This window comes from Lytechinus variegatus, chromosome 18, assembly GCF_018143015.1.
Source record: "Lytechinus variegatus isolate NC3 chromosome 18, Lvar_3.0, whole genome shotgun sequence".
NCBI lineage: Eukaryota > Metazoa > Echinodermata > Echinoidea > Temnopleuroida > Toxopneustidae > Lytechinus > Lytechinus variegatus.
In genome coordinates this window covers 23364928-23389420 of record NC_054757.1, presented here as the reverse complement: position 1 = coordinate 23389420, position 24493 = coordinate 23364928, and the positions used below count along the sequence as shown (strand labels likewise).

Below are 24493 nucleotides of genomic sequence, written 5' to 3'. Positions count from 1 at the left end.
TTTGGCGAGTTTTTTTTAAATTCTACATATTTAATAGGAATGTATGAATCGTATAATAATGTTTAATCGGTACTCACCGGTTCTTTTGTTGCATTTCCAGACCACTTCTCACAATTCTTGGCAAATAGTAGCGGTAAATTCTGTCGCCATAGACAGCTAGTCATCCATCTTTATTTATAAATGGAGCGCCCTTTACGATAGTTGTTAATGCCGCGGAGAAATCGTTAGGCATTTTGGCCTGTGTTCAAGGCGTAGCTGTTCTATTTTTTTTATAAAATTATGTGTGAGATCGAAATCTCAGCGAGTAAACACTCTTCCATATGGAAGAGTGTATACTCGCTGTGATATGATCCCGATAGGGAGGCGCAACACCCCCACCCACATGGGCGCAAACAGGGCCGGGGGACATGTCCCCTCACCCAAAATAGTAGGGGGCACATTATGAAATGTCCCCCTACTATTTTTGGTCATTTCGTTCAAAATCGAAATGTATTTTGGAAGAGACGATCTTACTTTTGGCATGCCCCTTTTTTTTGCTTGTTTGCTTGTCAAATTTCTTTTGGTCAAGATGACCTTCTTTAGAGGGTGATAAACCTTTTTTTTTTTTTTTTTTTGCTTGTCAAATTTTCCAGCCCCTGGTCCCCCTACCTTTGGGGAGAGATTTCCGCCCTTGCAAGTAGACATACTCTTGATATTGTTTGCGAATCTGCACGGGCGTCGAGGGCTGGGGATGAGGAAAAGCGGTGAGACGAGAAAAAAAAAATAGAAGGGAAAAGGCAACAGAAAAAAAGTGAACGAAAGAAAAATTAATGGAAAATAAAAGGGAAGAGAAAATAGGGAGAAATGTGATGGGTAAAATAAATTATGGGAAAAGAGGACAGAAAAAAAGTGAACGAAAGAAAAATTAATGGAAAATAAAAGGGAGGAGAAAATAGGGAGAAATGTGATGGGTTACGTCGAGATTTCATGTGCCCGTGCAAAAAGAAATGAGCAGAGGTTGACATGTTGTCCGTTTGGGCAAATGCCTGTCTATTTCTCGGACTGGCGCTCGTGTTGCAAAAATTATTACCGTAAGCTGATGGAATCACTGCTTCATGTATACCGACAGTGACAGGATTTAGCCAGGGGCGGATCCGAAATTTTTTGACATTTTTACCTAAGGAATGGAAATTCTTAGACGTTTTGTAACTTAACTGAATAGGTATATAATTAAACATGCGAGCACGAAGCGTAAGCAAAAAAATTCGATATTTAGACCTGCTGAACAAGACACTCTTTTAAATTAGTATTGTAAATCATGAAAAGGATGAGTAAGTGGGGATCTTCCTTACATTAATAATGCGAGCGCAGAGCGCGAGCAGAAATTTTGTGTATACGTTTTGAACTGCTCAAAATTGTACCTGTTATGGACTGCTTGCATTATGTCATCATATGAAAATGATGACCATCTTCCTATTTCTCTTTCTAAGCATGGGAGCGCGAAATGTGTTAATATTATGGCCTGAAAACTGGACATTTAAAGCACTTTGTAATTATGCATAAGAGGCATTATATCTATCAATGCGAGCAGAAATCGCGAGTCGAATTTTTTGATAAACTGTCATCAAATTAGTTTGATTTAGAATTAATATTGGGATATACATAACCGACTAATGCAAATGCTTTACGTACGTTTTAACAATCTGACTTGAATAGGGAACTTTTTGAGAACTTTATGGAATACAGGAAAATAATAGGTACCTGAAAATTCAAATTTTGCGAGCACGCAGCGCAAGCAGAAAATGATAATGTTCAGACCATAACACAGACATTTTTACAGAGCACTTTTTTAAAATCAATTTGTAAATGAAACAAAATAATGAAATTTCAATTTCCCAGCTGAAATATGTTTTGTATAATGACTTTAAAGTTTGATATTTCAAGCTCCATATTGAGCAAGATATGCAAATACCCTAAAAGACAATAAGGCGCGAAGCGCGAGCGAAAATTTTGTATCCTAACAAATAGATTTAAAAAAAAAATTATTTTCAAAGTCTTCCCCTAATGTTATTTCATTTAATCATGTTCCTCCTCTTATGTTTGCCTTTCTTCTTTTTTCCTCTCTTTTCCCTTTTTCCTTTTTTTTTTTTCTTTTTTTGCTCCGCCAATAGGGGGCCCGGGCCCCTCGGCCCCCCTGGATCCGCCTATGTTAGCGGTTGTAGGTATAAATCGCGCTCTAACGCTCTAAAACTGTGTTCTTTATCAAAAAGTTGTCTTTCATATTCATTTTGTTCGCAAAAGAATATAAAGTTAATTTCAATCATTGTCTATAGTTATCCTGTTTATGATAAAAATACTTAGAAATTGGGTTAGGTTAGGGTTATCAAATTATCAGGGCAGAAATTTTTTTTTTTTCTGATTTTGCGCGTCGAGCTGGCACTATTTGATCTGTGAGATTATGTTTTTGATGACATTCATTGTATTCACAGCAATAATTATCAAACATTGCGCTTTTGCGCACGCGCCGTGCGCCGCATGAATTATGTAGATCAGGTGAATAACTTACCGCTACACACGAGCAGTTGCTCTATATATTCTATGTAATATAATATATAGAGCAACTGCCCATTTTTAATGGTCCATAATATACCCACTTTTTTCTTTTTTGGAACGAGTATGAATTTATCTACTGATATACTGAATGTACAATAAAAGTCATTATCATGTATTTCTTGGCATTTCATTTACTTTTTTTACCATAATTATATCACATAGCTGCTCGCATATACGCGGTCACAAATAACAAAACAAAATACGTACAATTTTTCAAATTATTTTTTTCTGCTATTTTCATAATAAACTTTAAATGATTTTGCCTTTGCACTATTATTATTTTAAAGACAAAATAACAAAATTACATCTAGTCATCATCATCATATCATCGTCACCAACTTCATTCTCATCTTTATCACCACTACCACCATCATTATCATCATCATCATCACCGCCACCATCACCACCACTATCATCTTCACCAAGATAATTTTCATCATCATTATCATCATTGCCATCATCGTCTTTTTTTCTTATTTTTTCTCCTTCCTGCTTTTTTTCCTTCCTATTTTCCTCTTTTTAGAGGGGCACACCACCACGCCCCCTCACTGGATATCCGCCTCTAACCTTTGTTGTTGTATATAAGTTGGCGGATGCCTCATGAAATGAAATTAAATAAGATAAAATAAGGAAAGGGAAACTAATTAGAAAAAGAAGGACTGAGGAGAAGAAAAAAGAAAGCCAAACAATTAAACAAGAAAAAACAATATCAAAATTTTGTTGTAAAGTCTTCTACGTCAGTTTAATAATTATGTTTTCAATGAAATGAGAACATAAAAAAATTGAAACAAGTAAGATGGGCTATACATCGTAGCAAAGAAATAGAGGGAAGCTCCGAGACAATAAAAAGGGTGAGAAAAAGAAAAGACTTTGAAATACTCACAACACGAGCATAATAAAAAAATATGGAATAAGCAAGGACAAGTAGCTGAGGGACACCCCCCCCCCTCTCTCTCTCTAGTTATTTATGTATCAAACTCGCATACACAAGAATTTCTTACTAATCAAAATATTGCGAGCAAAAAGCACGAGCTGACATTTTTTTAAATATTCAAAACTGATAGAGAGACACATTTTAAACAATTCATGAATCATAATAATTATACAATTAGCTTACCAATCGAATCATTCGATTGCGACAAATGATCTGAGAATTAATGTTTTTAGGAATTCATTAAATTAAAGCAAAGTATCTCAACATTAAAATAATTAAGGCGGGCGCAAGGTATCAGCTAATACACCGATAATTTTTTTTTTGACATTTGAAGTATTTTCGGTAATCATGAAAAAGATTGATATTTCATGAAAGCTCAAATCCCGAGGAGGAATATTTTTATTAATTGACTTTTTAAAAAAATGTTCTAAGCCCCATTTAATATTTGATTATAAGTCGATGCAGTAAAAGCTGAAAAAATAAAGTATTTTGTGTTCCTCTATCATAATTGTCTTTCTCTTTAACCCTGGTTCTTTTTTTTTTCTGGGGGGAAGCATTTTGGTTAAAAAAGAGAGAAAAAAGATAATTGCTGGCTTGTGGACGCCCGGTGTGGACGGTGGTAGGGACACCCCCACCCCCCCCCCCCCCGCGTAGTTACGCCAATATGGGACCAAATGATCCTACATGTCCGAGGCGAAACTTGTGCAATCAAACGTTATTTCTGAAATAAATTAAAGCTTGCGCTGTTCAACTTCAATCTCTTTCAGCTAAATTTGCGATGAACGCTGCGTTATGAAATATATAATTATCAACATCTGGCGAAAAGAATAACCGACCGATCACCTGACGAGAACGCGTATTACGTGATCTGCATATCAGGTCCGATCGCGAGTCAGAAGTGAAGGGCAACTGCCAAGAAAATCAGGAAAAGTCGTCAAAATGTAAGTTCCCCTTCATTTCTTTCAATTTTTTGTTACTTATTACAAAATAAATGTCTCATTAAAGCAAAATTTCAACAAAAGCCTCAAATTTAGCTAGTACTTTTGTTGAAATTACAATAAATTTAGATCCACATAAATCTCTAACCCAATTTTAGCACTGATGTCGCCTATGAGGTCCATACATGTAATGTTTGGACCTCATTGGTACTAGGAGTGCTTTCCAGGCCGAGGTAAGCGATTTTGCTATTCTTAATGTGCTTTTTATATAACAAAAATAATTTAAAAAATTAAAAAACTGGAAGATACTCACCGAAAAGAGCCCTAGTGAGTAGTGGAACGAGTTTCGGCAAACGTTATGCCTTTTATGAAGCGATGTTAACCGACAACTCCAAAATACATTGTGTAATCACGTTCATGGTGTGAGGTTAGTATAGCATACAGTACTAACATCGCAGTATGTGTGTGAATGCTATGCTTCATGCTTGACTTCCGGTAATTTCCTGAAGTAAGCAACCAAAAGATTTGCCACATGTTCGCATGATGAAGTTGGTAATTTCAGTCCATATAAAAATTATGTTGAAGCCAAGTGAGGCTATAAATCTATATCTGATTGGTTAAATTAGATCTAGATTCTAGATGAGATCTAATACCCTTTTCATAAACCTATCCTCCAATTAGCCGCCTAAGAGTAATGCGGATAATTCAATAAAAATTGCGTTCATAAACTCCGAAAATAAGCCGCATTATTTTTACGAGTGCCCGTCCTGAAAAAGGCGGATAATCGCCATGACAACTGGACACGCCCCCTCCGATGCGGTTGTGTTGGAAAAGGGTGACCTTGTGACCGCACCATGGCAATTATCCGCATTATTTGGAAATGCGTTCATAAACTCAAAATCTTATCCCGATGCCGCTATTATGCGGATAATAGCAGCATCAGAGTAATGCAGATAACTCTTGTCCTCCTCCAATTTTACGACCAAATTATGCTGCTATTAGCCACCTAATTCATAGTAATTGGGTTTATGAAATGGGTATCATTGAACCAAGCTGGCCCTGCCAGTCCGACCAGGTCGAGTTGTCCAGGGTTGGCTCTGGTTCCGACATTTGACCACTTGAATTCTTCTTGTTCATGAAGTAAATTTTCCAATTTTGCTTCATAAGGATTTTTCTGCATATATACGTTTATACTCGACAGAAAGTTTTATTTTGAATATCTTGATAATATGATACCGCCAGCAAGCTCTGTCCAGTGTTCAGGGTTCAAGGTCTACATGATGATTTGACTTTATTTTTCCCCCTCTTGATATATGGGCTAAATTTTGTATTTTCATATTCCTTCTGCACATTTCCTCTACTTATTTTAAAATTATTGCATGTCGCAAACTGGCTGACATACGTATGGAGATAGTTTGCCTTAAAATATAGATAAGCACACCCTTGCCATTGATTATGTTGTTGAGAGATGAAAAATTAACTAAAATTAGTAATTTTGACCTTGGGCAGTTGAGAGTGCTACACTCAGTCACAATCACAGTACACCCGCCCAGAAGCGCTGGCGATGCAAAGCACCACGTCACTGTCCTTTGGAGGTGAACTATCTCAAAAAGTTTGCGTTAAATATCAGCTTTGTGAAATGCGATAACTTTGAATAAGTAGAGGAAATGTGGAGATGGGATATGAAAATATAAAATAGCATACACTCCAGTTACCCTCACCACTGAAATATGTCAAGAGACAGAAATATCAACTCAAATATGTAGACCTTGAACACTGAGCTCGCCGGCGGTACAGGATTATCAAGATATCTCATTGCAAGAGAACTTGTTTTATTCTCTTTCAAAAGGGCTGAAAATGCATCAGAAATGTCAAATATTCTGTCAAGAATGTATTGTAGAAACATAGATTATGCACAAAAATGCTTTTGAAGCAAAGGTAGAAAGGTCATTTCATGAAATTTTGAAGAATTTTTTTAACTGGAGCCAACCCTGGACATTGGACAACTCGACCCAGTCGAGTTGTCCAGGGCAGCGGGTCGGGCTGTCCCGGATTCAAAATCATCATACATGTACGTGAATGGAACCGCATATTTTTGGAAATGTGAATGATGTTTCAAAGAATCTTTTAATGTGTGTTGTATGTTAGATTTTAACTTCCAAGTTGGAAATGGTGGAGATAATTCACCAGTCACAGTGCTCAAAAATTATTTCGTGTGGGCCCTCTATTAGTCGAAAGCAAAGTTGGTCTTAATTGGAACCAAACAATCTCTCTTTTATTTAATAATTAGATTTCTGAAAGAATTCAATTTACTTTATATGACAAAAAACCTTCATCTTCGGACTTGAACTTTTGCACATTGAGATTCATGTACATGTGTTGGGAGTGTGTGAGTTGATTTTTACAGTACCAGTCAGATATGATTATTTACTGTATAGGGATCGACCTTTTGTCTGCATCCAGAGGACATGGCCTAGGTGATCAAGACTCTAACCTAAAACTCTCCAAGTTACATTAACTTCCCATGTACATGTAGCTTGGATTACAGGCACATCCTGTAATGCCCAGTTGTATTTGTGCTAGTCTTGTTTCAAGATTCACTTGTTGATCAAAGTTTTTCAGGGTCTGTGCCAAGAGAGCACAATAGGAAACACATTTTACATATGTGAGATTCATTAGCCAGTCAACATTTAGTAGTTCATTGTACTTTTCTAATGACTAATCTATTTTTCCCAAAACCGGTGAAAATGGGTTCATCATTTCATTACATCCAGGAAAAATGTTTGCAGACATTTCAGAGAAAACACTTGATATTTCTGGCATGGTGATGTGCTGTATGATTAGTGTAATATGAAATATGATTTGTAGGTAGTTGAAAGCTTCTTTGGTTTTGTATTTAAACGATACGTCTATAGACTGAATAAAAGAGAGGAATTGAGTGAACTACATGTTTGTACTTACTGTGTGACATCACACATCTTTTCACATTAATAGGCAGATGTTCAAGGATCTCTATTGCATTTATCTCAACTTTAAATAAAATCATAATTTTCAATGTCCTAATTGAATTGTAATGTGCGAATCTGGGACATCTGCTGCACAAAATCCTCATTTAAGGGCCGTCTGCACCAGCCCAAGAATTAGCGCGGTATTTCTGATCCGGCAAATTATCCCAGTCTGAACAATCTCAAGTTTATTTGTAATGAAGACGCAATTATTGCGCTACTTGTAGTTTGTAGGATTAATCTCGAGATTGCAATCCCAAGTCAACTTTTTGATTATTTGCAAAATAGCACGCTATTTTCCGATCATTGTGTTAGTATGGAAATGTATATTTTGTTTGGTAACATGAAAGGAAAACACCTCCACAACTGGCATTAAGATTTCATGATTTCACAAAGTGCAGTTAGAGTACATGTATGTAACCTGGTATACATAAATAGGCCCTCCTGTGTACATGAGTTTAAAATAAATGCCTGTTGTGGTGATGATTTCAAAGTGAGTTCGTACAGAATCAAATAAAATGACTACCCAAGTGTCTGTATACTATGTGCGAAAGGAATCTGTTGTGTAATTGCTGAGAAATTAGCAAAATAAGTGCAATATTCTGGCAAATTGTTGGGTCTATTTCCAAGCAATTACAATACACTGCCCCAAGTGTGCTTATGTTTGTTGGCGATAAATTCAATGTGATTATTTTTCAGGTTTAGATTTCATGATTTCACAAAGTGCAGTTAGAGTATGTAACTGTAGCAGATAGAGATGTAGAATGGTGTAGTAATGATGCATGATGAATTTACAGACTTTCTCAAGATATTAGTTTTTACTGCAACTACATGTAACTACCCTTAAAGAACAAGGAGTCCACCCTAACAAATAGTTGATTTTAATAAAAGGAGAATGATGCAATAAGCATAACACTGAAAATTTCTTCAAAATTGGATGTAAAGAAAGTTATGACATTGTAAACTTTTGCTTAATAATTTCACATAACAGTTATATGCACATCCTGGTCAGTATGCAAATGAGCAGACAGATGACATCATCCACTCACTATTTCTTTTGTATTTTATTATATGAAATATGAAATGTTCTTATTTTCTCATTGTCATGTGAAACAAAATTTTATTCCTCCCTGAATATGTGGAATTACCATTATTTTAATAATTCATGGTTACATCAAGTTGGTCCTTATTGTCAAATCTATAAAAATTGAAGTATTGTATAATTTAAACAATAAAAAACCCCAAAGAAATAGTGAGGGACATAATCGACTCTCTCATTTGCATATCATTTGTGCATTTAGCTGTTTTTTGTGAAATATAAGTGAAGTCATTACTTTTTTATTTTACTTCCGATTTGATGAAATGTTTAGCATTATTGCTTGTCGATTCAATTCAACAATTATCTGGGGTGGACTTGACTTTTAAGACAATTTCCTGCCATGCTGATTAGAATTTGTGAACTTTAATACACAAGAAAAGAATAACATCCTGTTATGATAATTTAGTTTCGTCCCACCTGCTCCTACACTTTAAGTTTAGGCCTACCTTAAATTTATGGGGGCTGTTTATTAAATCAGGGATGTCAAAGGTCAAATTCAGGTCTTATCATTTGTATCATTTTTATTTCCACCAATTTTGTCAATGATCCACAAATACCGTGTTTACACATGACTCGGCTCGAGTGTTGAATCCTCAAGCAGGGTCGAACGCTGCGAAGAGGGCATGCTGTGATCGCGTTTATACGTACATATAAAAAGGCGAGTTCAACACGGCTCGCGGATCTCGAACGGAAGAAGAATTATGACGTCGCAAATTAAAGGCGGGAAATTCACCGCCGGAATCGAATCTTGTCCGTGCGAACAACAACAATGCCAAAAGTGAAAGCGCGCGCAGTGACCTAGGTCAAGAGGGTTCGACACGGCTTTCTGTTTACACACGAAAAAATTGCCGAGTCTGACTCGGCTCGCGGGTTGAAACCTACGATTTTGGCGGATCAAAAAAGCCGTGTTCGACACGGCTCGCAGATCACAGTGATCGCGTTTACACAGCATAAAATTGCCGTGTTCGACACGGCTCGCGTGTCGAACCCCCGAGCCGTGTCCCTGTGTAAACACGGTAAAAAACATGTTCAAAATACATTACATGTTCATGTATAGAGGCCTAGCCTATACATTTAGGCTATGGCCTAGGCTTATATACATGTACAACCTTTCTTGTTGAGAATATGGGCGGATTCTCTGTATTCCGTATTAAATAAAGCAGATGTAATGAGAAAATTTATTTGGGTGGAACTTTATTTTTAAAATATGTAAACTTGCCAAAACTACTATGGAGGCAATACAATTAGTTTTGAAATGATTTTCCATCAAAACATGAAAAATTACACTCCGGGGAAATGTCGAGACACATCAAATTCTTCATAGTCTGGGTTTTAGGTTTCCTGTTGTGGGATTTAGATCAAGTTCAAAGGTCAAAGGTCATTGTGCAGGGTTTCTGATCACTTTTCCTGCTATTGTACGGAGAGGAATTACGTGTGGGCCTACTGATTAGGAATTTCAGAGTAAACCCCCCCCCATTATCATTTCATCCTTCCTTTATTGTTTTTTAGTGTAATTTGCAGTGTAGCTTCTTGTCAAGGCTTCACAAATTAGTTACCGGTATGTAGAAATGTCACAATTTTTGTCTAAGTATTAAATTCATGATTGTTGCCATGGGACACACATTATTAATGATCCCATTTACATCTGGTATTTTGAATGAAGTAACATTAGAAACAGTCATGCTGATACCATGGAGCTATTAATAGCTCTCTGCTGATACATAAGCCTGTATTGACAGTGTACTTGCTGAATAGGATTAGGGCCTATGTATGGGTTCAAAACCACCTTTGTCGAATTGGGCCTGTGATTTTTTTTTTATTTTAAATTTTTTTTCTTCAAGTTCAACCTGTTTGCTGGGGGGGGGGGGGGTGTCCACATAGCCTACACTTTTAGTAAGTTTTTTTAGTATTTGAAGATAGTGAAAAATATGATTTGAATTTCTTATAAGTAATGAAAAGTACATCAATACTAATTATTGCAAACTGTAAGATTCATCGTCATTGAGACTTCTATAACCTCTATGTATGCAGGGGAAGTAGCAGCTAGGAAAGATAAGTGCTTGAACATGAGGAATGCTGTCCATTAAGGCCTATGAATTTCACATGTTTATGCAAGCTGACATTTCATTTCCTTCTCTTTGAAACCACTGTAGATCTTTTGGTTTCAAAGTGAAAGGCGGCTAACAATATGACATTGAGATGGGTCTCTGTCTGATCCACGTTTCCAAGAAGGATGCCACGTTTTACTAGGTCAGTTTAGAAAGGTCAATCCTAGCTGAGGTTTTAGAGGTGAAACATTTTCCTGAATTCGGATGGGCCAGAAGGCTTGCTTTATACGGTGGTTTTCCACTAGCCTAAAATTCGCTGAATCTTATAGTTTTAGCCTGATATGGTTTTAGACGAATTGTCCCTTTCAGAAATTAAATATTGTGATTCAAGAAACCCTATCAGTAACAGCCTTCATTGGGGTTGCATTGGGATGTAGAATAGATCTTTCACAGCACTGTACATACTCCTGCACAATTCTACAAGTACGATGATACACCAACCTGATGGACTGTACTTTAAAGGATGATGATGATCATGATGAATTGGGGTACCTCCATGTACATACATGTATCATGCAAATGTACGGTACCATGAGTAAATTATCACAAGCAAAACCGCGGGGTGCATTCTTCAACATTTTTGTCTGATAACTTTCCTTGATTGTGATTTGGTGAGGACTGTTACTATGGTAACTGTCAAATAAAACAGACTTTGTTGGATAAAATGTCCAACGAGTCCTTCCCATGAAAATCTTCCCACTTGCGAATTAGCCAAAAACTACATGATTTTTCTCCCCTGCCCCCCCCCCCCAAAAAAAAGAAGATAATAATAATAATTTGACTTGAAATATATTGTTTCAAAATCAGGGAAATATTTGGATACTTGTGAATCTCAAAATATTTCTGATTGAGAAGATGTTAAGTAAAATGATTTGATTTGATTTGAATTTATTTTTCCACTTTCGTTTACAATAACAAATCAAATATGACAATAATACATATCAATCAAGAAATAGTTACACAAAATCGAAAAATTAACAATAATTTGTCAAAAAAAGATAACAAAAGTGGGGAAACCTAAATTAAAAGCAAAGCTTGTATTGCTTAGAACCCAGTGAAATAACATTTTTTATTTATACAACATTAACAAAAAAAATAAAAACAAATTTGTTGGTTGAAAAATACTTGATTTTGTAAGAAAAGAGAAAAAAAAAAAATGATGATAACGGTGACAATATTTATAATAGCAATTATTATGCTATAGTAACTATAATCCTGCGAAGACGGACATGTAAAATAGAATATAGGACAGACAAAATTACAAAACACAAACATATAACAAGAACAAAAAATTATAGCACAAAAATTATAGCACAAAAATTACTCAAGTATAAATAATGTTGTCCAGTTTTACCAAAGCTTCACCAAATTAATGTCTGTTATCCTTTGCAATTTATAAGATTATACCGTTTTCATCGGAGAACATGCTAGTAAAGCGGAAACTTCTACTGATGTACGTACATGTAGACGAACATCCTAAATTTCTAATGAAAGAAAATATGCTATGAGATTAATTAGCTTCGTGGGGAAATTACTGTAATCGGCCCTAGGAACCTTGGTCTTGTGAACCCTTGGATGCCCAAGATATTGCCATTCCTAGAAGCCAGAATTGGCATTTACATGTAGGGGCAATTTGCCCTTTGTTATCAATTTTTTTTCTCCAAAAATACATTAATTTTGGTAATTTTTAAGACATCACCACAAATGGCTATAAATACTCTATTCGAAAAATGATATCTAAAATTGCAATATACATGTATATTGCCCTTCTAGTGCTGAATGATGAGATGTTTAATCAATTAATACAGATTGCTGTCCTACATTTTAAATGCTCTTGGTCAAAGTATGGTAATGACAATAACAACTGCTTGTTGAGGTCCAGACCGCAAAGTTTACATATAGATGGTACATATTGCTTTACTGCATACATGTAGGCCTACAGTCAGCAGAGATCACTGTTTGCACACCTTATCAGTGCTTCCACTCTTCCAAAATCCAGGAAATTCCGGGAAGTTTTCTGGAAAGTTATCATTTCCAAGCAAGATATTTCTGAATGCTATGTCAAAATCTATCTAAAGATTGGATCTTTCTAAGGAAAATGTCAAAATTTTTGCTCGCTCCCTTCGTTCGCTCGCAATTCTTTTCTCCAATACGTCTGTGTTCATATTTGGCTCATTTCGGCACTGGGCTCTATATTTCATCTTTTTGGTGTATAGAAGAGATGTGTAACATCTTAATGAAAGACTGGCGAACTTAATCCAGGAACTTTCAGTGTAAATTCCAGGAAGTTTGTTTTGAAAGGGAAACCACTGCACTTTATACTCTTCAAAATTTTTACATACATTGTAGATTGAAACTTGAGAGTAGATTTTGTAAAATTGTAGTTTGTAAATGCTGTTGCTAACTAGGTGGTTTCAGACCGCCTCGAAGTTCGTCAGTTCCAGGTATTCTCTGATCGGGAAATTTACCCCGATCAGAAAATACCAGGTATTTTGGTAATGTGAAAGCAAACTACGCGTAATCTCCCCGAAAGAAAATACCCGCTAAATAGTAGGTACTTGGCGAAATTACGAGAACTTTCGCGGGGATTTTTCCAAGGTCGCAGGTATTTTGGCGATGTGAAAGCAAATTACGGGAACTTTTAGCCCAGCGTGTCGTTGGGCGCGGGAGCTGTGGGTGGCTGCTGGGCTAGTGATTTTGAATCTCGCGCCTTGCCTGCTTATCAGACCATACTATGCGCATGCTCGTAACTTCAGGAACTTATCCCGAAGGGTATGTTTCGGGGCGGTGTGAATGCAGGAATAATTAATGGGTATTTTTTAGCCGAAAACAGTTCCCGTAATTTAACGGGGATTCTTGTGATCGAGGCGGTTTGAAACCACCTACTGATTACAGGGAACATGAGGCTAGAGAAATTGACTATAGGGCTGACTTCACTGACTGATTGCAATGGTATCTTCAATTATCAGATAATATTTCTTGAAGATTTTGCTTACAATATAACCTACAGATGTTATCTCCTCAGGCTGGTTATTGATAAGGGCCAAGTGCACCTTTACAAGAAGTTGGTTAGGAAAATGAAAAATGAAAAAAAAAAACGTAGAAAAATCAGTCCTAAACAAATTATCATGTTGCAGTGTTATGAATTACCTTCATTGATGTTTCAAGTTTATTATTGGCCTTCGTCATACAAGTGCATATTTCAACCATTTAAAATTATGTATTATGCAAAATATCCATGGGTTATTAGTGATACCTCTGTGTGTGCTTGTGAAATATAATCATGTCCTTGAACTTCATTAATATCAGATCTTATTCAGCCCTGCCCAAGTAGCTTACATCATGGAGAAAGAAAATTACATGAAATAACAAATAAACAAACAAAATTATGTAGAAAATCTATCAATTTTGACCTGCAGACAGACTCTCCTATAAAGGTACACTAGGAAAATTCAGGTATAAGCGAGACCTTTCGTCTTCACATGCTGACATTCAATTTTGAGATAATTTGACCGGAATGCATCCAGCCGTGTTGTGCCTCAGTTTATAGGCCAAACCCTTGTTAGTCACCTGTTTGAAGAACAGATAAACACCGGGTACATCCGCAAACAACAAATTCTGCAATATCTTCTTGAACAGACGTCATTCGCCATCGTTTAATACATGAAGAGGTCTCCACTTTAGGAGATCTTCATTATATGTACAGATCGATACTAAGGAGTAATGTGTGGGATCCATTGAAACTTTGCGATACAAGAGAGATAGATTTATTTACCAAACCTGTTGTAATATAGGTGTACATGATTTGGAATGATTTTGAATTCAAAACTTAGGAATAACTACCTGATGTACTTCTCCATCATTCTGTAAGTACAAGCGCGTATTCCCAAATTGTGATTGACTCCATCACATCATATCTACCATTACTTGTAGAAGACTCACTTGTTGTCAGAAGTTTAGGTTATTTGATTTTATCAGTCGTAAACTTGTGATTCACTTCCACTTCTGAATCGGACCTTGAATTTTTACTATTTTACTATCATGTGCGCCCTACTCGAATAGATTTCTACTCTACAACTCTGACCATTATGACACTGTCCCTTAAACAAGTTTTCAGATGCACATGTCCTATGTACATATAGAAATATTTTGTCACTATGCCTTGTTCTGGCTTTCATCTCCCAGGGAATATTTGACCATCACCCTGTTGGTTCATGCTATAGGATGTTGATACTGGAAGTGGTCAGTTATTGGTCATCTGGAAGGCCTTTGTGTAATCCATTGTTCCATCCATGCAACTTTTTAATAGTCACAAGTTGGTTGTGATCGGCAGACTACCTGCCGGATTGTCTCGCCTAAATTAGAGCTATATCATCTCAAGGCTGTAATAGTGTAACATTTCTTCTGTCTTATGCGTTCATGACCATTGACCATTATGGATCACTATTCCACCTTTATGATTCAGGAATAGGCAGAGAAGACACCCTGAGTGCCAAAGTGAATGGTATTCATCCAAACTTATTCTGGCATTGTAACTTCAATTGCCTGTCATAGCATATTAGCATGGTAAAGTTGTAGTGCTTTGCAACATTATCCTTTTTGTGTATTCCCAAATTTAAACATTTCTTTTAATTGCGCATGCATTGAGTTTTTGAACATGACCTGCATTAAAACCACTCCAAGTTTCCAATATAACAGCAGTATTGCCATCTTAGTGACATACATGTACAATGTGTAGGCCTACATGTATGTGTTGGCAACAGCAAATAACTTCAGTCAGGATGAAGAACTTTCCTGCTCTGGAGGTTAGCCATTCTGTACAGCATTGTCTCAATTCCTAAAGTAAACTACCAGTACACTATGTGTGGGTGCGTCGTGGTCTAGTGGTTCTGACCCTCGCCTTTGAAACAGAGGGTCGTGTGTTCGAATCGTAGCCATGGCATATTTTCCTTCAGCAAGAAATTTATCCTCACTGTGCTGCACTCGACCCAGGTGAGGTGAATGGGTACCCGGCAGGAGTAATTCCTTGCATGCACTGAGCGCCAATGATGGTGGCTCGAGCTTAAGCCGGGGTAATAATAGCAGCGCTTTGTATCCTCTGGCAAAAAGCGCTTTATAAATCCAGCTATTATTATTATTATACAATGATATAGCTGGATTTACATTGCGCCTTTTGCCTGAGGACACAAAGCGCTTGCTATTATTACCCGGCTTTAGCTCGAACTACCATCACCGGCGCTCTGTGCATTTTGCATGTGAGGAATCATGTCCTTCAAAAGCACCAAAACCTTTGCAGCCCACAAATACAATAAAAAGGATTTTATCCAATTACAAGCTTTCCATTAATAATACAAATCCCCTTACTTGGGTTGACAGTTTTTTGTTTTACTTGATATGAGAAAACATTCAATGCTAAAAAAAGATACCATATTAAAAAACACCAACAGAACAATTTAAGTAAATGAATAGATTTGTAATACATGTATGTATTTTGACAGCATAATTCGAAAACTATGGCAAAGATAATGAAAGATCAAAAGGAAGTTTGCTGATTAGCATGAAGTCTGATGATCATTATTTTATCATTTTCTGCCATTTGGCACAAGCCTTTTTTTGAACCCCTCACAAAAGGTGGTTTCAGACCGCCTCGAAGTTCGCCAGTTCCAGGTATTCTCTGATCGGGAAATTTACCCCGATCAGAAAATACCAGGTATTTTGGTAATGTGAAAGCAAACTACGCGTAATATCCCCGAAAGAAAATACCCGCTAAATAGTAGGTACTTGGCGAAATTACGAGAACTTTCGTGGGGATTTTTCCAAGGTCGCAGGTATTTTGGCGATGTGAAAGCAAATTACGGGAACTTTTATCCCAGCGTGTCGTTGGGCGCGGCGGCGTGGGTGGCTGCTGGGCTAGTGTTTTTCAATCTCCCGCCTTGCCTGCTTATCAGACCACACTGCGCATGCTCGTAACTTTGGGAACTTATCCCGAAGGATGTGTTTCGGGGCGGTGTGAATGCAGGAATAATTAACGGGTATTTTTTAGCCTTAAAAAGTTCTCGTAATTTAACGGGGATTCTTGTGATCGAGGCGGTTTGAAACCACCTAAATACGTTCCATGTTCGCTCAAGCATGAGCAAAACTTATATTTTCTAATGGCATTTGAAAGATAAGATTTCAGGTCATCTATTGACAACAAAATATAGACGTAATTTGAAACAAATTTTGATAGACTTCAAAATTGTCAATTTTTTTATACGCACTGTAGCCTTTCTATCATAGCCAATCATTCCTGGTAGGGCTTTCTTGAAAGGGTGTAATCTAATTCTGTGCTTTTAAACTTTACTTTTACAAATTTTATGAAGCATGTTTCCTCAGGAATTGGAGTCATCAGTTCTACATGACCTACATTAAATTTATAAGCTTAGTAAAGTTCTGTTACAAAACCAAGACATTTTGTCTTCCTGCTCAATTCCTTCAGTGAGTGAAGAACTTCCCGAGGAACAGGTCAGAGGTGTGTATAACCTGGGAATCATGCTTCATGACTATCTTCTATTACTATTTGTAATAGTGGATGACTTGGATATGCGATGAATAGGGGAGCCTCTTGAATAGCAATATTCAAAGCAATCTTATCCACAATTGCACCATGTATTTCTGGGCCCGTCTTACAAAGAGTTAAAATTTATCCAATCGATCTCAATTGTATGGAAATCCATCCATACCATAATTTTTTCTATAGGAAATTTGTAAAAATCTCCTTTAATAGTAAACAAAGAGAATCCAAGGAGCTTCAAACATATTCAAGAGAACAATGAAACATAATATCTAGAAAAAAATTTGAACCAATTTGTATTTTAAATGTTGGCGTTGCTGGCTGTCCAGTGTCCATAGTTGCGGTTGATCAGATCAAGAACAACTCTTCGTAAGACAGGGCCTAGATATTCTCCTACTCTTCTTTGTATGAGATGATGTCATTTATTTGCACTTGCCATTTATGAGTGATTAACTTCCTCTCTAGACGTCTTCGTTCATCCCCTCTCCTTCTTTGTGAAAGATGCCTGTTACAAATTACCTCATAATATAGGCCTATACAGTCTGCATATATTTACATGTACTACAAAATCCATAGTTGCTTGGGGCCTGTTTGAGGATATGGACTGGGATTGAGTTGAGCTACATATCATGTACATGTAGATACAACTACTGAGCATCTAATACCCTTTTCATAAACCTATCCTCCAATTAGCCGCCTAAGAGTAATGCGGATAATTCAATAAAAATTGCGTTCACAAACTCCGAAAATAAAGCAGCATTATTTTTACGAGCGCTCATCCTGAAAAAGGCAGATAATCGTCATGACAACTGGACACGCCCCCTCCGATGCGGTTGTGTTGGGAAAGGGTGACCTTGTGACCGCACCATGGCAATTATCCGCTTTATTTGGAAATGCGTTCATAAACTCAAAATCTTGTCCCGATGCTGCTATTATGCGGATAATAGCAGCATCAAAATAATGCGGATTACTCTTGTCCTCCAATTTTACGACCAAATTATGCTGCTATTAGCCGCATATTTGGGTTTATGAAAGGGGTATCAAGGTGGTTTCAGACTGCCTTGAGGTTCTCCTGATTGGGAATTTTGCCCAGATCTATCCCGATAAGAAATACCAGGTAAGCTTGGCAGTGTGAAAGCAAACTGCGCGTAATATCCCCGAAAGGAAATACCTACGAAATAGTAGGTACTTGTTAAAATTACGAGAAATTTCACAGGGATTTTCCAAGGTGGCAGGTATTTTTGCAATGTGAAAGTATATTATGGGAACTTTTTAAGCCCCGCGTGTCCATGTAGTTGGGCATTGGCGCCGTTGGTGGCTTCGATTTTGAATCCTACGCCTTGCCTGCTTTAATATGAGACCATATTGCTCATGCTAAACTTCAATATTCTTTTCCTGAAGCGAATGTTTCGGGGCAGTGTGAATGTAAAAATTATTATTGGGTATAAATTGTTTTTGATGAAAATGTTCTTGTCATTCTTGTGATCGAGGCTGTTTGAAACCACATTCATGTATATGTCTTTTATAAACCAGCTGTCATTATTGTTTTCTGATTTAAAATATATTAAAAATGTAATATGCTGTACATTTAGCCCTACATGTACATGTAGGACATCATGTCTGTTAGTTACGTGTTTGAGGGGAGGTACATGTTGCTAAATATTACATGCTACATGTATCTCTGTTTCCATTGGCCTGAACTTTTTTAGATGGCCCACTATTTCTGGTCCAAACAGCTTATTCATTTAGAATTTTATAAGCTCCATTTATATGTAGGCTCAATTTGAATAAACAATTGCAATAGGTGTATTCATTTCAGACTTCCTCGATCACCAGAATACTTGTTAAAACTGCAAGAACTTGGTCAGGTTAAAAAATACCCAATGAATATTTTTCGCATTCATGCTGACCCAAAGTAGACACTTTCGAGATGAGCACTTGAAGTTACAAGCATGGGCAGTATGGTCTGATTAGCAGGCAAAGCACATGATTCAAAATGGCTCGCTCAGCAGCCCTACAGAGCATGCTCCCAACTACATCTCGCTTGAGAAAGTTCTTGTAATTTGCTTTCGAACTGCCAGAATACCTGCGCCTATGTGGAAAATCTCTGCAAGTTCTTGTAATTTTGACAAGTACTTACTATTTAGCGGGTATTTTCTCTTGGGTAATATTATAAGTAATTTGCTTTCACATCTAGGGAAAACACCTGGTATTTTCTGATCAGGGAGATCGGGGCGAACGTCCCAGTCAGAGAATGCTTAAATATTGTTGCAGTCTTACATGTATTACGCCAACTGTATGCTTTATTTAATACCCCACATTGACAAACGCTTTTTGCCCTTTTTTCCAATTGAACTACATGTAGTATTGGTCCCTAAATAGGGAATTAGCCCTTAAAATCACTCATGTGAGATACACTTGTTATCTGTTTTGCATGTTACTATAAACATTTAGCCAAAAAATTTAAAGCTCTCAGCCCAGTGTCACGTTACTTGCTCAAGCAAGAAGTTCCTGTTGTCAAAGACACACAACTCTTTTGAATCTTTTAATTTAAACCATCTCAGAACTTTTTAAAAATTCAATAGAAACTCTCTATGTGATCTCTACAGAGTAAATTTTGTGTTAAAAAGTTGAATTGATATTATGATCATCATAAAAGCCAACTTGTCTTTAATGCTGATAATGTATCAGAAAAAGTTTAGGAGATTTAGTTAATGTCGTTTAATGACTCATGCAGGAAGTATATTAGTTCCTCAAGGCAAGTACAGTACATGTATGTTGACAGCCATTCAATCTATAAATTCAGCAGGATAGCACCAATATATTTTCCAAATGTTTACACTTATAGTACAATCTACATACGTGTAATGTGCACTTGAACATAGGCCTATAATACAGTTTTGGAAATGATTATTAGACCACCTTCCAAATAACTCCCATACTATGGTCTGATAATTATTTCCCAGGCTGAACATGATCATTTTTTTCCTTTTCATTTCTGATTTGGTAAACAGTTGTTCAAATATCATGATGTGTATCTAGTTCAGTCATTCGATATATGGCTCAGCCTGCAAACCGGGATGTGGTTTTGTGGGTATGAGTCTGGACTCCCAATCAGAGGGTCATGGGTTCAAGCCCCAGGCATGCCTCTAATTTCTTTCAATTAGAAATTTGCCCATGTTGTGATATGCTGGATTACATGTAGGCTAGACACTCGACACATGGGCCTGTATTCTGAACTCGGGTTTAAATTGAACCCTGGTTTAAAGTTGTGGTTTAAAGGACAAGTCCACCCCAACAAAAACTTGATTTGAATAAAAAGAGAAAAATTCAACAAGCATAACACTGAAAATTTCATCAAAATCGGATGTAAAATAAGAAAGTTATGGCATTTTAAAGTTTCGCTTATTTTCAAAAAAATAGTTATATGAACGAGCCAGTTTCATCCAAATGAGAGAGTTGATGACATCACTCACTCACTATTTCTTTTGTATTTTATTATATGAAATATGAAATGTTTTTATTTTCTCGTCATTGTCATGTGAAATGAAGTTTCATTCCTCACTGAACACATGGAATTCCATTATTTTAACATTTTGTGCTTCAGGCAAGGAGGTCCTAATCGTCAAATTCGTAAAAATTGAAATATTGTATAATTCAAACAATAAAAAACAAAAGAAATAGTGAGTGAGTTGACATCATCCACTCTCTCATTTGGATGTAACTGGCTCGTTCATATAACTATTTTGTTGAAAATAAGCGAAACTTTGAAATGTCATAACTTTCTTATTTTACATCCGATTTTGATGAAATTTTCAGCATTGTGCTTGTCTGATTTTTCTCTATTGATTCAAATCAACATTTTTCTGAGGTGGACTTGACCTTAAGTATGGACAGCCAACGGGGCACAAATCCTTAACAGTACACATCCAATTTATTAAATCATTTGACACTCAAATTGTTTACAATTGTCTCTGAATGATAACTGAAGGACTTTTCTTCATTATAAAAGTAAAAGGAAACAAAATAATAAACATAAGAAATATACAATATAAACAGAATTTTTGAACTTTTGGCTCCCCATAATTTTAGCACAGAGTTAGACCGTGGTTTAAGTTAAACTCGACTAATATGGGCCATGGTGTGTGGTAGATGGGTACCAGACAAGAATAATCCTTCCCTGACAACACTGCAAGAATTGATCTGTAATATCATGATTATCATTCTCAAACATTGACTCAGATTTTCACTACTGAATACTCTCCATGGATATTATGATTTCAATCCCAACTTTATTTCACAAACCAATAAACTATAATGTTGCACAAAGCATCACATTACAGAGTAACTGACAAATTAATAACATTCTGATTGGTCTTTTTTAAACTGTAACTCAAATATTTCCACCATTTCAAAGAAACAATATCAATACTTTCTAAAATCTACATACATGTACTTTGGAAATCAAAACAGAGCTCTGTGTTAAGAACAAAGCAGAGAGTTGTTTTCAAACAAAGGATTTTTCACTTTAATATTAACATAGGCCTACATGCACACAGTACTGCCAATGGATGTTTGGGTATATAGCTTTCATGTTATTTCTCAACTACAAAGTATTTTGTTTTAAGTCTCAAAGTTTTCATATGTCATCAAACCAGTAATTGAATGGGCAATGCAAATATTGTTATAAAATGCAGTGTCAAGTGTTTATTATTTTTGTTGTATTTTTCTCTTCATGTAATCTGTATTATCTAAATATTTGAAAAGGAAATGTTTGTGGACTGTAATGCCCTACTTGCGCATCAGGAAGTGTGTAGTGACAACTGAACTGGATTTATTTACAGATGAATTTTACTATTCAAGTTTAGTTGTTCTTCCAGGCAAAGCTTCATAGAAAAACACTTAGACATTGTTCTCATTACATTTTCTAAAACTATAATACTGGAAATCGGTTCAGCAAACCAGTTTGAACGATCGCTTTGCTAGCGTTTACTTTTGATCAGCCGAAAGTCGTTTTCAAAACCACTTTACGTGAAGTGGCCTTGTTGCTATAGGAACGCTCTTCGTTTGGTGACATGTTTCGTGCAAATTTGAAACTCCAGCGTATACATTGTACACACAGTGTATGGATTGGGGCGTTCAGAATATGCCAAGATCGCTTCCTGAAGAACAGTTTGACCTCACTTACGCTAAAAACCAGTTTAACGAGGCAAAGCGATCTTCAAAACTACATCAAGAGGTGGTTTTCTGAACCAGTTTGGAAGATCACTTCGACTGTTCCCATTATACATTAAACGGGTAGAATTAAATGCTTTGGTATCTATGTAAATCACATGAATACTGTGATTCTGTAATACAGGAAATAGCACCTTTGCTTCCTTCCTTTTGTCAAAGTAAGGCAGTAGAAAGACAAAACTTCCTTGAATAATTCGATCACAGCATTACCTTCATCACATATTTACTTCTTTAAATCTTTACAGAGAACATGAGATGATGTTGATGTGACGAGCTGGCGTCCCTACATCAGAATGTCTTGCTGATCATAGGAGCAAGCCCTTTGGATAGGAAGGAGAATATGAAGTCACCTGTAGGGTCATGATCCAGGTAGGTAAATGTGTTCTTTTCCATTATAATAAAGAAGTTTAATTTTGATTGACTGTTAATTCCTTGGGGTGGGGGCATCCCAGGCAATAAGCCCTTTAGAGGACAAGTCATTTTTTTATTTTCGTTTAATAATAATTATTGGATTTATATCTAGCGCTTTTTCCAGAGGATACAAATCGTTGTAAAGCGCTGTTTAAGAAATATTAAGGAACCTCTGTCGGTAATAAGGGAATTTCAAGGGCAGCAACGAAGTTGAAATGGGTGAGCACTCAGAGTCAGATGCAGCTTTTGTCTTTGCCTTTAGGCTTTACTATGCTATTAGATTAAACATTGGCAATAGACTGATATGGAAGACTATGGCTGCGTTTATGCGACCTCAACCCAGAATCATGATTTGAATCACGATTTGAATCATGATTCAAAACAGCAACATGAATCACGATCCAACAGAATCAGCGTTTATACGACCATCTTTCTAACGCTGTTTCTCCCTGAATTCGGGCCGATCCAGTGCGCATCACAGTGGGCAGTTTGACCCAGGAAGCATAGGTCAACATTTTCGCGCGTGTTTCTAAATTCACGTCGGCTGCTAGATTTTTGCTGCCGCCGGAGCTAACGCGCGATCGTTTGTGCAAGTGCAACGTTTACTCGGCTTCCGAAAAATAAATCTTTTACTTCCAGAATTCCGTGTATTGTACCTCGTATAGTTTTTGTTTACTTGTATTCAATTTCTGTGAATCCTGGTAAGGGATGCTTGTGCTATCAGGCTGAGCCCAAAGCACAAGCAGAGCCCTGAGTTCGTCGTTAGTCCAAATGGAACTTGAAGACATGAATGATGAAAACAATGAACTATACAAATGACGCTACAGTACATAACCCCGGGGGTACAATACACAGAATGATAATTCATAAATGCATGTGACAATTGGCATATACCGGTACTAGTACACTGGCAGTACTGCTACACGAAAATTAACCTGCACGAAACACAGCGCGCCTTTGAGTCAAACCCGGAAGAAGCACGACACAATGACGTCATAGAATCATGATTCAAATCACGATATCGTTTATACGACCTTTTTCGTTCGTGATTCTACAGAAACGTCTTTCAAAACGCTCCTTTTTCCGTGTTTCATGTTTGTGATTTGAAAGACGTTTATTTCCACTTTCGACTAAACGCAATCGTGATTCTGCAGAATCGTGATTTGAATCATGATTCTAATCATGATTCTAGGGTAAAAAAGTGTCGAATAAACGCACCCTATGAAACCTGGCTGCTTTGGCAACCATCGTCTGTACACTCCATCCTTGCGTTACCTGTTGTTACCTTTTTATTGCCCAAGATTTGGTGCTGGTTTAAAAAACAAAAAAACTGCCACTGGACATTTGTTGATAAAAAGAAAACAAGTTGCAAGACCTGAGTATATAGGCGCTGGCTTCGCAGCCACATTTTGTAGTTTTTGGTATCAGACTATTGCCGACGTTTTGGGTAGCAACATCAGACACTTATAAAGGCAAAGACAAACGTGGCAGCCTCTGCCCAGGTTATAGGCTAGACCTGAGGCCTGTAACACAAACCTTTAATAGCAACGATCGTAGAACATTTTTCTACGATCAATTGCATTGGCTACAAAGTAGAATCAGTCGTGAAAATCAAGCG

At 36.8% G+C, this 24493-nt stretch overlaps 1 protein-coding gene across 2 annotated transcripts in view; it reads left to right on the top strand.

Annotated features, from left to right (window-relative positions):
• LOC121432254 (chondroitin sulfate N-acetylgalactosaminyltransferase 1-like) overlaps positions 1 to 24493 on the top strand; it is a 48678-nt gene that overhangs the window by 1959 nt on the left and 22226 nt on the right. The window contains exon 2 of one of the 2 annotated variants that reach the window (XM_041630110.1): positions 22710 to 22833. The gene's annotated coding sequence lies outside the window, so the exon portion shown is untranslated. Of the gene's footprint in view, positions 1 to 22709; positions 22838 to 24493 lie in introns of both variants that reach the window. The other variant, XM_041630111.1, reaches the window with a different exon arrangement.